Source organism: Maniola jurtina, chromosome 1 (genome assembly GCF_905333055.1).
Source record: "Maniola jurtina chromosome 1, ilManJurt1.1, whole genome shotgun sequence".
Classification (NCBI taxonomy): Eukaryota; Metazoa; Arthropoda; class Insecta; order Lepidoptera; family Nymphalidae; genus Maniola; species Maniola jurtina.
Window position 1 is genome coordinate 12,867,337 of NC_060029.1, and position 14,405 is coordinate 12,881,741.

At 36.1% G+C, this 14,405-nt stretch overlaps 1 long non-coding RNA gene across 1 annotated transcript in view; it reads right to left on the reverse strand.

The window, feature by feature from the left end:
* LOC123877473 overlaps positions 1-14,146 on the reverse strand; it is a 349,653-nt gene extending 335,507 nt beyond the window's left edge. The window contains exon 1 of the long non-coding RNA XR_006798608.1: positions 13,917-14,146. This is a non-coding gene — a long non-coding RNA (uncharacterized LOC123877473). The remainder of the gene's footprint in view (positions 1-13,916) is intronic.
* Positions 14,147-14,405: the final 259 nt, after the last annotated feature.

The window sequence follows — 14,405 nt, forward strand, 5'->3', positions numbered from 1 at the left end:
TACTTACAATGCTTGTTGAGAAAAATATTTCCAATTAACTTAATTTATTAATTTTCAAAAAAAAATACTCGTTCCTAAAATCCAAGCTTTGCCTCTTCTACTTACGAAATCGTTCTCCATCCGTCATATTTATACGTCACTTAGTAAAATATGATTTCACAAATAGGTACTAAGTAGAACTAACTATTTTTTATGCAGAATACGAATGAACGTTTTATATTTTAGTACCTATATCTAGTAAGCTACTGTTTAAATCCAGTGAATGGAATAACTGCTTATCCGTTCGCGACATTGTGAATAGAAATCGTGTGCGACGCAACTCGGCAGAATGTACGAGTACGAGTATACCCCGACTACAGCAGCAGCACAAAGTTCTTTTGTCGCGATTATCATGGAAAATCCGATCGGGGAAGTGTGGCGGGCGCTTTCAACGGCAAACTGCATTATGACTTATCTGAGCCGCTCTGTATTATAATATTATATAGGTAAGAGGGGTTTTGTGTCCAACTTTTGCTGGACAAGTCTCTGTTATATTGACAGTTTCATATTAATACACATTTTCTCAGTTTTCTATACATTTTTTATTCATAATTCTAAAGTAGGCCTTAGTTTTTATAATCTTAAGTAGGAGGTAAAAATGAGTTTAATTTTAGCAAGGCACGGCAAGCCCTTCTATATTTAAAAAAATTATATTCCTATAAACATCGACCCAATAGCTTAATCGTGAATTATAGGAAAATAGACAGCATTTTTGATATTTTATAAATTGAAAAAAAAAAAAAAAAATAGATTTCAAAAGTGACCAGGACCCATGTGGACATCTCTTATAGAGGTTAAGCACAGTTTTAACAGTTTAAATTGTGAATCATGTGCATTAAAGTTTTGTGATGACAGTCAGCGATTTGGTATAGAGTTCGCAACTTCGTTCTGATTATACCGAACCATTGAAAATATCCATAAAAGTCGAACATTACCCGAAACAAAGGCGGGGAGGGCCGGGTATTAGGTGCTGTGCCGCCATTGAACAACTTTTGTTCCATTGTGTTGTCCACTAGAGGGAGGCCGAATACAAAGACACGGCTCAGACATAGACCGAAATTCATCAGCAACACGATTGTTTGCTACATAAAGGATGCCATTGTCGACAAATATGATATAGTAATACAATGTGGATGCTCTAATTAGAACGAAACTTCGTATTAGAAACTTTCGTTGATATTGTTCTAGGATAATAATATAAATATAAATGAGTAAATAGGGTTATTATGTTGGTGAAAATAAGGCGAACATAACTGTTGGGAATAGCAACATTAAGTAAGGTCTATAGGACTTTATAAAGTGTGGCAATCCAGCGTTTGCCTCTTGATAATGGTGTGGCTCCATTGGCGAACATTCGGCAAATCTTCGGCAAACATTCGTTGGCAGGGCCGGCGTCATTCGTATAATTTGATATTCGCAAAACATTTGCCAAACATTCGTTTGAGGAGGCAATTTTGCCCACATAAATAAATTAGTATGTATTTGTATATTAGTTTAATTCATTAGTATATTAGTATTATAGTAATTTGGCGTTTTGTTAAGTAATTTTCTCAAATCAAGATTTTCTTTAAAAAAGATTTTAATTGGAAATTATTGCATCACCCTACGATGATGAATGAAACTTGAAACTTTCCAAATTGTCGAAAGAAGATGCCCCACAAATCTCAATTATTTCGTTAAGTAATTTACTCAAATTTTCATTATTTTGTTCTAACAAGAATTTTCAATTGGAATTTTATGCATATATCTTTACGATGATGAATGAATCCCATGAAACTGTTGGCCACAAATCAACACATGCGTCGAACACCAAAGTAAAAATCGCCCTTCCAGCATGTGCCGAAGTGATTCCCGATCACAATGGAGGCCCAGCTTTCCCTTTATTCCTATTTGAACTCACTTAAACCGACCGCGATTTGTGGTTTCTCCCGCTTTGTTTACCCTATTTGCTTGCGACGTGCTTTCATATTTGAATGGACCGGAGTGATGTTTTTATTGTATCATTTTACAATTTTGCGACGTTGCTGACGTTGTTTTTCAAGCAAACGAGCAAATTCTGTCGCATTTATAGATATAAGACTACACACAAGGCCCCCCCCCCCCCCCTTCCCCCATTTTACTTTCTAATAGAATTTTCTTTTTCTAACCCTTTTCCTTTCCGGTTTCCAATAGGTAAGTATGTAGGTTTGCGTTTTCTTCCAAAAGTATCAGTCAATCAGATAATATTGTACCTACCTACTCGTGTTAATAGATATCTACCTATCTGATAAAAAAATACAAAAGCATGTTTCTATTAACATTAAAATCTAGCAATCCATTAAAACTGTTATTTTCTTGATTCAATAGCAACCCTTCTCAAATAACTTGCATTGTCTAGGCGCATTGTCACCCAAGACTTCTAAGCTGGAAGAGTGTTCTAGGTGTTCAAATAAAATACAACTTTTGTTTACTAAAAAATAAGATATAAAATTAAGCTATCGAACGATAGACGAATTTTCGGATTCGGATCATTCGTTTCGGAGATAACATACAAACTAACGGACTAATAAATTTTACCTTGATCATCAACCCATCTGCATCGCCAGCTCGCTACTGAATAGGTACCTATGTGTTTCCTCGCAGACTGAGGAGGATTCAGCCACACATCATAATAATTACCTACTAATATTATAAATGTGGAAGTGTGCTTGTTCGTTGGTTTGTCCTTCAATCACGCCGCAAGGGTGCAACGGATTGCGTAATTTATTGCATGGATATAGTTAAGGACCTGGAGAGTGATATAGGCTACTTTTTATTCCGGAAAGTCAAATAGTTCCCACGCGATTTTAAACTTAAATCCACGCGAACGAAGTCGCGGGCATCAGTTAGTTTAATGAAAAAGCGATAGACAATCAAATCACTTTTTCACATAAGTAGAGTCGATATTTCAATACCGAAAGATCCTCACATCTTAACACAAAGAGTAGGGAATGTCACCATGCCTAATCTACCATCGCTTGTCATTCAAAACTATTGTGCCTCATCGCTAAGCCATTGTTTAGGGCATTCGATAAAAATACTCTTTGGCTGCTTTCCAAGTGGGGAAATGTGTCCCTTTGTAAGGGTAATGGCAAAGGGAACGTCGAAGAATGTACTGAGTGATTGTATCATTCTTTCATTCTATTGGGTATCTAAGCAAAATTTTTTCTACCACATGCTATAGCTATTAAAATCAAACTAGAAAATGGCTACCGAATGGGAAAGAATATATCAATCAAGTATCGACCACCGTAATTTTTAAACATAATCCATCTATTTAATTTAGGTTAAATTGCCTGAATAAAAAATGTACTTACCTAGTATTACAGCTCTGTACAATGAACCAAATTCTTTGGGTGTTATAATTGATGGGTAGACCTATACAATATAATTTAAATATTTTAAATAAAATATATCCGGTTATAGCTCTAGTATTTTCAAATATTATGTTTATTAAGTTTCAGGCCGACGACGATGCGGAGAGAGTTATTGCCAACTATACAAAATAATGATTAAATATTCAAAATCTCAGGGTTGCTTAAAAAAATATTCAAAGCTTTAATTTATAATTTACACCGTTGCTTGCGGTTCAATGTATTGACATGCAGAGTTGTCGCGTGTTGCGTGCGTCAACCCCAAACTGACACCCCTCCGAGATTGTTGCATGAATAGTCCAGTATTGTATCGCATTAATGTTGCTAAATTATACTCGCCTTATTACATTTTTTGTTCGCTACTTCCCTGCCTACTTCAAATTCACTATTTTTTTATTTTTTTTGAGCTATACTTAGCTAATTATTTTTTTAGCTATAGCGCAGTAGACATGGGCAGAGCATCTCTGTAGGACCAAAGACGACTCGCTCGCTACTGCAATGGAATCTACCGGAAAAGGAAACGTTACAAGACAACCATTCCGTTAGTCCGAAGACATCAAAAAGTTTGCGAGATAAACTAGCAGGAGGCTCGCCCAACACCGGGAAGATTGACGTGCGCAGGAGTCCAACAAAGGCTACAAGGCTGATTAAGAAGAAGGCTGATTTCAGTGCCGGATTCTATTCTACAAGCTTGGCCATTGCTATGAGATCGAATCCATCTTTGATAGTAAGACACTGATTTAGCGCACCTGTTGGCCTGTATAATATCCACTGTAGGGATCCATTTGATCACATCATCAAAAAGTGAAAAATAAACATAGAAACTTATTTGTAAGCGACAAATCACAAACAGTTTTACACACGACACTACACGGGTCTCCAGTCGCATCACGGACTACACAAAAGCTAAAGAATGGGGACAACTTACAAAGGAGAATGGAAAATGGGTTACATTGGTAAAAGGTTGGCGAAAAATTGAAATATACATTTCAATAGTAGGTATATTACCATAGTTCCAGTTCTACTCACCAACTTTGAGACTTAAAGTAGTGTTCCCAGCATGTTTTTCATTTAAAAATAATGTTAATCTAAGATGAAGAAGAACCTACCTATGTTAAAATCCCAACTTGAAGTAGGTACTTAAATTACATCAACATCAATAACTATTTTTATGGGAAAAAGACTATTTGGCATGCATGATTGACATACCTTGGCCAACCCACGGAAAAACGGACAAAACCTTGGCACTTGTGGTGTCGAGTATCAAAATAGATTTAGCCTTTAATATTGTGAACGTTAGTCGAAATACCTAATTATTTCAGAAAAACATCAACTTAACGGTGAAAAATCTATACTTACATCGTTGAAATATTCTCGTAGCTAACTTTAGTCCTAGTGCAAGCATCACGCTAAGTTGGTAACAAAAAGAGGAATATTAGGTAGGTACCTAGACATTTTTCACACGGTTAATATTCTCTTTTTCCGTAGAACCTTGGCCAATCCACGAAAAATGGAGTGTTAAATGGTTTTAACCTCTCGGATTGTGAAAGTTAGCTGAAATGAAGCATTAAGTTTAACAAAATTATTTTAGAAAAACATCACCAATTAAGGCTTCTGGTTCACAAAAAGCGGCACAAGGAAGTAACTTCAAAAGCTTCAGCTACTTTGCCAAACTCCGAAGGTATTAAGCAATAGCAAGTATAGAAGAAATCTTTACACAATAGCACAACCTTGAATTTAAGTTTTTAAGTTGCTAAACAAACTCGTCAAAGTTGGCAAAATCTGTTTTGTTCAATTATTCGTATTCATATCCGTTTCAACACTAATAAAATTATAAAGCCGAAAATGTATCTCTCTGCCTGTCTGCTAGCTTTTCACGGTCCATCCATTTGACTAATTTTGACGAAATTCGGTACAGATAGACTGCATCCCGGGAAAGAACATAGGATACTTTGGGTATATTGTACTATTTGCTGATGATACGTCTTTGATTTTTAAATTAGATAGAAATGAGAATAATTATGACGATGTAAATAGAGCCATATCGCAGGTCACTCACTGGTTTACTGTTAATAATTTGCTTTTAAATGCAAAGAAAACCAAGTGTGTCGAATTCGCACTGCCCAGTACCAAGACGACAAATAACATAAAATTAATGATAAATAATGATATGTTGAAAGTAGAGGAGACCACCGTGTTCCTGGGGATAACTTTAGATGCAAAGCTTCAATGGAACGCCCATATATCAACACTTGCTGGCAAACTCAGCTCTGCTGCTTACGCTGTTAGAAAGATTCGACAGATAACTGACGTGGAAACTGCAAAAATTGTATATTTTGCCTATTTTCACAGTATTATGTCTTACGGAATCTTGCTATGGGGTAAAGCGGCAGATATTGGAAAAATTTTCGTTTTACAAAAAAGGGCAATACGCGCAATTTATAATTTAAAACCGCGCGATTCCCTACGAGAGAAATTTAAGGAAATAGGTATTCTTACAGTAGCTTCTCAATACATTTACAATAATATAATTTTTGTACGACAAAATATCCTCAGCTACAAAAAAATCGGTGATTTCCATGACAGGCCAACTAGAAATCGTAATAAGCTCGCAACTCCTACGCTCCGCCTCAGAAAAGTGGGAAAGTCATTTGTGGGAATGAGTGTAATATTTTATAATAAAATTCCACAGTCAATATTAGACTTGCCTTTACCAAAGTTTAAAAAATCCATTAAAAGTATGCTCCTGGCAAAAGCATATTACACAATCGAAGATTATGTAAATGATAAAAAAGCATGGATTTGACTCGCTCCAGCAATGCGCGGGTCTGCAATTGCTTGTATAGTATAGAATATTATTGTAAATTGCACAATTGAAAAGAGCAACCGCCGAGTTTCTTGCTGGTTCTTCTCGGTAGGAACGGCATTCCGAACCAGTGGTAAATTATTTGACGATTCAAAAGCACTTGTAAAAGTTTATTTGAATAAAAATCTATTCTATTCTATTCTATTCTATTCTATTGAAAAAATGAAACAGTTCCCAAGAGATTTTAAAGAACTTAAATCTTCATGGATAAAATTGCGGACATCTTCTACTTGGTACAATGGTTTGCATCCTGGAGATGGGCATAGACCACTTTTTATACCGTAGAATCAAGGAGTTCCTAAACCTAAATCTGCGCGGAAGAAGTCGCGGTAATCATCTAGTACTTATCTAGGTGCCTACTGCATAATATAATCGAAATCACGTGAAATAAAGACATTTTTAACTTCTAAAAAGGTGGAAATTCTTTTAAATTTAAAATATTGAGATTACTTATTTACTTCTTTTTTAGGGTTCCGTAACGTTACATCATTAAAAAATAATTAAAATGTGTTTCAATTTTCAAAGTAAGATAACTATACCAAGTGGGGTATCATATGAAAGGGACATAATATGAAACCTGTACCTACATTCTAAATCAGATATTTATTTATTTCTATGTAAAAAAGTTTTTGATTTATTGTGCAAAATGTTGGAAAAATACCCGAGTACGGAACCCTCAGTGCGCGAGTCTGACTCGCACTTGGCCGGTTTTTTCTAAAAAGAATCTCAAAAACATAGACATCATTGTAGGCATAGGAATATATTGTGATAAAACTACAGGTCTTTTTACTAAAATTCGTATCGAGTTTGAGGCTATTAGTTACAAAGAAACAACGTAAACTCTAATACTCCAACATTATACCCATCGGACAATACTGCTGAAATACAGTATCGGCCACAAAGAGATCCATTCAATAAAGCGGAGATAAATCACAGCCGCGATCGAGCGACCACTTTAGAAGCGGTTTTAAACACTTCTTTATTAACCTAGTTTAGAACCAATGGGATCATTATCTATTATAGAAATTATTATCTATTCCATAATATAATAATAATCAAATAGGAAAAGTACCTCCATGAATTACCACAGCGGACACTAACGATTTTCTTGTTTCTTTTGAGTAGTAGAAAGAAAGAGAGAGTAAAAAGAAAACCTTGTTCCATACACTTTTTTTCATCTTCTGTAAAAAATTACAAAAAAAAACCTGCTTTAATTCACTAGCACCTCATTTTATTTCCATATACTTACCTACGATTATGATTTGTCTAATCAAATTTTCTTCAATGATTCCCTTCTCTTTTAATAGATGGCCTATAATATACTCATTCCTCATTACAAATATTTACTTCAGTTTCTTCTTCTTTAACATTTTTTCCATATTCTTTGCTGACCCCCAGCCTCTAAGGAATTGACAATCATCTTCTCAAAAAGCTTATTTAAAGAACCTTATTTTATGTGACCAAGATTTTCTAAGGTACTTGAAGAAAAACTTTCGAATAAAAGGTCTTTATAAAAGAACAAAATCAGGCTTCAAACATTATTAAGAGCTATCGGCACTGTGATGAATTTCGGTTTATGTTCAACACCGTGGAGTCTTTGTGGCTCTTTCAGAACACAATAGGGACAAAAGTTATTCAACGACAATGCGAGCACCAAATACCGATCGTCCAGCCCCCTACCCCCCTCCCGAGTAGGTGCCTAACCATTGTTTACTTTAATACTCTTCTTTTATGTATATTATCGATAGAACCATCAATGTAATCGCGAAATTGAATAAGCAAACTGAAAAACACGTAATTTCAGGATTCTATTATTTTGTTACCTGTCTAGTATAAATATTTAAAAACAACATCTTAACTAACGATCCTGTAGCTAGAACGATGTTAACAACTTCAATTATCAATAATAATAATTTATATAATTGAGAAACAGTCCCTCATATATTCTCTCAAACTTTTTTTTTTAAATTGATGCATACGATCTATTTATATGGTTTACTTTTTCATCTGTAAGTTTTGGGTGATCAAAATGTTTCCAAATCCAGAAATACATTCCTTCTGGTACTATCTTTTACAGCTTGATGCCACGCAAGGATTGCTTCTTGATAATGTTGTTTATATTTACACTTACTCGTATTATAATATTTGACCATTATCAACTGCGTTCGGCCTTGCAATGGTGAAATTAATGGGTCTCAAATATTTCCTGTAAAAATTATTTATTTTACTCGTAAGAGAAGTAACTTTAAGCCCGGTATCCACCTAAGCGGAGAGGAGAGGATAATTATGTGTTTAGTCGACCAATCAGATTCTTATTAGCGCGAAAAAATTATTGTCATCTTTCAAAAATCTGATTGGTTGACTGTACACATCTCCTCTCCTCTCCGCTTCTCGATTAGCATTTAGCTGGAAAATCATCAAATGGAATCAAAAATTCTATTTTTGTTAACTTTGACCTTGAATATACATTTTTTGCAAATCTGGGATCAATGGGGACTTTTCACAGTTAATTTATATTGGTATTCCCAACATTCGTACCAATTTTTATTTCTATGCGAATTATTGTATCCTTGAATGTCTATTTTGACCGGACTGTAATATATATTATGTTCCGTAGTTTGTAAATGTTCCGTTCAAAAAATTAAATTCACACAAAAATTATCATCGCAAAAGAAGCCTAACTCTTTACACTTGCACAGTTCTGAACAAAGCTTCTTCGAGATGATATCGTGCTTAACAATATTTCGTCAGTTACTATTCACGACAGCGGCGGCCCGTTACAAAAAGCCTGAGCGTTTCTACAAAAGCTGCAAAGAATGAATGGGAGTGGGTGGAGGGGGTATGTCGATTCAATAGAAGAAAAGAGGGATGTGTAGTTACGTAAGTATGTTTTGTGGTGCGTGCTAGGAAACGAACAGAAGCTACTTTATTCCGATTGTGAAATGTTGGAAAATATACCTACATCATGTAGGTACCTACATCATGTAGGTACCTACACTCCTCAGAACCATGTAGGCTACATGGTTCTGAGGAGTGGCTTCTAATGTCTCACTGTTGTGCAAAAGGTTTCCATACCACCACTGATATAGCTAACAAACCGAAAATTCAATACCTTTACTTTTTATGTCTTTAGTTATAAAGGACTAGCTGATACCCGCGACTTCGTTCGCGTGGATGTAGGTTTTTAAAATTCCCGTGGGAACTCTTTGATTTTCCGGGATAAAAAGTAGCCTATGTGCTAATCCAGGGTATAATCTATCTCCATTCTATATTTCAGCCCAATTCGTCCAGTAGTTTTCGCGTGAAGGAGTAACAAACATACACACACACACACATACAAACTTTCGCCTTTATAATATTAGTGTGATTGTGATCCGTACTAATATTATAACCATCGGTCCATCCGCTCTAAAGATTTTGGCGGGTACAGGGATAGCCTGCATCCTGAGGAAGAATATAGGCTGCATTTTGTCCCGGAAAATTAAAAAGTTCCCATGGGATTTTCAGAAACCTAAATCCTATATCATCTATTTGGTACAGAGCTAGCTTGCATCCCGGAAATAAAAGCTACATTTTATATTGTAAAATCAAGTTCCCATAAGATTTTTGAAAAACCGAAACTTATGCGGCCGAAAAATCTAGTAGGTAAATATGAAAAGACAGATTTGAGCTGAACTATGAATTTCCATGGAAACTATTAAAATAGGTACTGTCCATCGCTTTTTGCCTGAGTGACCAAATTGTTTAAAAAAAATCCAGCAATAGCTCAACTTTGCATCACATACCTACCTACCTATTTTAACAATAACGTTTTACGAATAGGCGCAGCTAACAACTTACACAGTAACTTTACACTATACACTATTACATTTTCAAATAAGCATGACTAATGAGTTCTTAACAAGTAAATAGCAGGTTCTTTTTACTAGTCCCTCCGACGCGGGGCTATACAAAAGTCGTATACTGGCGGTTTCACGAACAACTTTGAGTGTGACCCCACAAAGCTCTGGAACGTCATTTAAATGCACACGTTTCATTGGCTCTGAATGCTTCAGGGAAGTAGAAAAAGAACGGGCCAATTACGACGCTTTTGTGGCGACGCGACCTCTCGAAGACTCGAGTGTAACTTTTTTTTTTGTGGGGATCCAAGACTCCTTTCATAATATTCGAAATTTGAACACGTCACATATCAAAGCAATAAACAATCTTTACATTAAAACAACCTTATTAAATATAGCTATAAATCAACGAAATAATATCGTCAAGCATTCAATTGGGACAAAAAAATATTTAAAGAGCATCTTTTAAAAATTTTAATTAAACGTTAGACGTTTTGATGAAATGTAAGGTAAATAGTGTCTTAAAAGACGTAGCAAAGTAACTCGCAATCCATTGGCTGACCAACCGACTGAAGCGAAATCTTTGCGGTTACCTTTCCGTCTCTTCGCCTTCTTTGAATCAAAATCTTTTGACTGAAAATATAGAGATTCAGTATTAAGTAGTTATTTCTTAAGAATTCAGTGAATAGTACCAACAGGAAATAAAATTGTAAATTAAACTGGCCGTGTCGTGTGGAAGTCCCTACAAGGGACCTAACGTCCATCAATGGAGTCGTCTATCTATCACTAATTGATGATGATGACGATAGAAGTATGACCACGTATGGATTAGTGTTTGTATTCCTACCTATGCTTTTCATTCACGCATCGATTTCTATCGTTCATCCAATTGAGTGAAACTTTGTGGTTGTTGTTGACACTTGCGTAAATGTTTCTGCCGGTTCGCAACGAACGGTGGCGCGCTAAACGTTCAAAAAAATTTATCATTTTATATTTAACAAAGCTTTAAGTTCTGATAATAATCATAACGATGGTCATGCCAATGAGAACTTAACAGGTGTCGATATTATGCACAACACTAGAGAGATGTTATATTACTAGAGCGCGCGTAGAGCGACCAATAACCCGCATAATATCCTCAAGCTTTCAATTTGACAAGGGCTCAGAAAGATTCTGATTGACGACTTGATTTTCTGATTTAGTAAACTTTTGCTCTGTCTGTCGATAAATCGATATCATATTGATTATAGGTACACAACCACAACTGTTACCGTAATTTTATATCTTACTGGACACTGACGGTGCTTGTCGAATGTCGAGTGAATGTCGTCGTCGTCATCGATTTACGAATATCAATATGAACGCGGCTCGAAATACATTTATGGCGTTCGACCGTCGATGCAGCTCAGTCCACCGCTATAAAGAGGTTGGCTCCTCTATAGATTGATATCTCACTGACGGTATCTACTAGTCGAGTGAGTGAATACTTCAGCGTCATCGATTATTATTATGAACGCGGCTCGGAGGCCGATCGAAATGCATTTATGGCGGTCGCTAGTTCGATAGCAAGCCGTCGATGCAACTCGATCTAGAGGTTAGCTTCTCTATAGATTGACATCTCACTGACGGTACTAGTCAAGTGAGTGAATGGGTCAGCGTCATCGATTATTATGAACGCGGCTCGGAGGCCGATCAAAATGCATTTATGGCGTTCGGTCGTTCGTTAGCAAACCGTCAATGCGGCTCGGTCCACCCGCTATAAATTTCGTATTGAGCGGACACACAACAAAGCACGTTTTGTCTTGCAAATGAAAACGCGCACATTTCGCGGTATTGTGCGCGGCTGTTTCGGTGCCCGCCATTATTAACGGCGAACATGAAAGACAAAAGGTTCGTCTGCAGCACTGAGGCTGGCCTAGATAGCGGATTATTGTACTAACACAATAGGAGCGTTAATTCCCCGAGTCTACCATTATTTTGTTGTTTGCAAGTTTATCGCATCAATCGAATTGATCGCGATCGGCTTTTGTTTTGCTACTGTTGGCGCCATTCATCGGTACTCGGTCCCGTTTTATTATTATTTTGTTGCTTTTTACTGCTTGATTTATCATTATTCACTCGACTACTAGCTGATGCCCGCGACTTCGTCCGTCGAATTAGGTTTTTAAAAATCCTCTTCTTTTCTCTCTCTCTCTTTGATTTCCGGGATGAAAAGTTGTAGGTAGGTAGGTATATGTCACTTTCCAAGTCTTTTTAACTATACCCATGCCAGAAATCAAAAATTGAAGGACAAACCAACAAAGCAACAAACAAACACACTTTCGCATATTTTATGATATGGGCAGTGATAGCTTATGCCCACGACTGGTTTTAGCTTTGTTAAATTCCTTGGGAATTCTTTAGATTTTCCGGGACCAAAAGTAGGTAGCCTTTGTCTAAAAAGACCCCTGCAAAAAAAATTCCTCGATCCGTCACTCTATTGTGATGTGATGAAAGGACAAACCAACAAAACAATACATGAACAACAAACAAACACACTTTCGCATTTATAAATGGATAGTGATGATTCTTATATTAGGTTACGTTATACGTACGGCTTTGCATGCTTGTTTTTTTAAAATATAGGTAAATAGCGAACAACAGAGCGTATGATAAGTGAATACCATTTCCCATTAACATTTAATTTTGCAGCACCTTACTGAAAAATTGTAGGATTTTCAGTAAAACCGAAGGTTTACTAAATCTTGTCCTATTGATAAAGTCCGAACCGTTTGTTGATAAATATTAATTAATAAAAAATGATAATTTTGGATTTTTACTAACATTCATTCACTAAGTCTTAAGTTTTACCTCAAAGGTAAGTAAATGTCTGATTAACTACTAAACCATATCGAAATCTGAGCATCCCGACTACACGCAGTCTAAGTCCTACCCTTAGAGTATTTTTGTAAAGCGCGAAGCCAGAAGCTCTTGAAGGAAGCGAGTCTACGAGGCCGAGTGGAGAGAAAAGTGACAAGCAAAACGAGCTGATGATATAAATAGCGAAACGAAGATCTAGTCAGTGTACATGATCGATAAGTTCTGGCTAGACCATTTAAAAAACAGTCCGACTGATTTTTAGTACAAGTCCGATATTAATGATATTATTTATTACAGAACAGTACCTACCTACTCATAAGTCCAAACTGTTCTGTGATAAACATAAGTCTTGGTAAGTCTTAGATTTTACTGAGCAATTGCTAGTTTTTTGCCGGCTCTTCTTAATAGAATCTGCTTCCCAGACCGAAGGCGCGACGGACTCTACCACCACGGTGGTAGAGCCTGACCGTGGCATTAAGTGATACAAGTTGTCTTACATGAAATAAGTAAGTTCATTTCAGTTTATAAAGTCATTTCATTTCACTGGAAAATCCTAAGATTTACCCTAGTTCAAGTTTTTAAATAACATAATAATTTTTTTTTATTATTACTTTATTATTAAAACACCTTTATCTTTGTCGTCAATTTTCTTGATCTCCATCACGAGGTATTGGCGTCTTCTAGTAGGTACTTCTACTAAAATATCTTTTTAAATTACGTACCAATTTTATTATTACCGACTTAATAAATGCGAATTATTCTTACATTATATATTAGTCCTTCAAATCTCGTTCAAATCATTCTGTATGCGATAGAGTTCTGTTAATGCTGAAACTACTTATTTACTATTAATTCAGTTTTTAAGTAACTAGCTATACTAAAAGTAGTGGAAAATACATTTTAATTTAATTAAAAACTTACCGCCAAAAGATTTTCCTCGGCGCGAAATTCCTGTATATAGGTAATTCCCAATTTAAAAATGGCACAATCACAGATCACATGCAGCACATCACAAAAAATATCCATAGACACAAGAATCACAGATGCAATCAAATTAAAAACCTTTGGCGGGAAAATGCCGGCGGAAAAGTTCAGGCAAAGGTCGTGTGTTGTACAGCCTAACGAACGGATAGTGCCAAAGACAGCGTGAGACTGCGAGCCGGCCGGCGACTGATTGTGACGTAGAAGCTTTTGCGCGCCGAATCCTTGCGCACCAAGTGATATACTCTTGCCATTGCCATCCCTTGCTTACTAAACATGTCCACCCTATGCACTTTTGTGCAGTGATGCATAGAGTTAATTTTTTTACAGAGAGCTAAATAGATACTACTTACGTTATAAACACATAGGTATTACTTACCAAAAAAAATTCAACACGAACGTTAGGAACAAAGTAGTCCCAAACTTTTG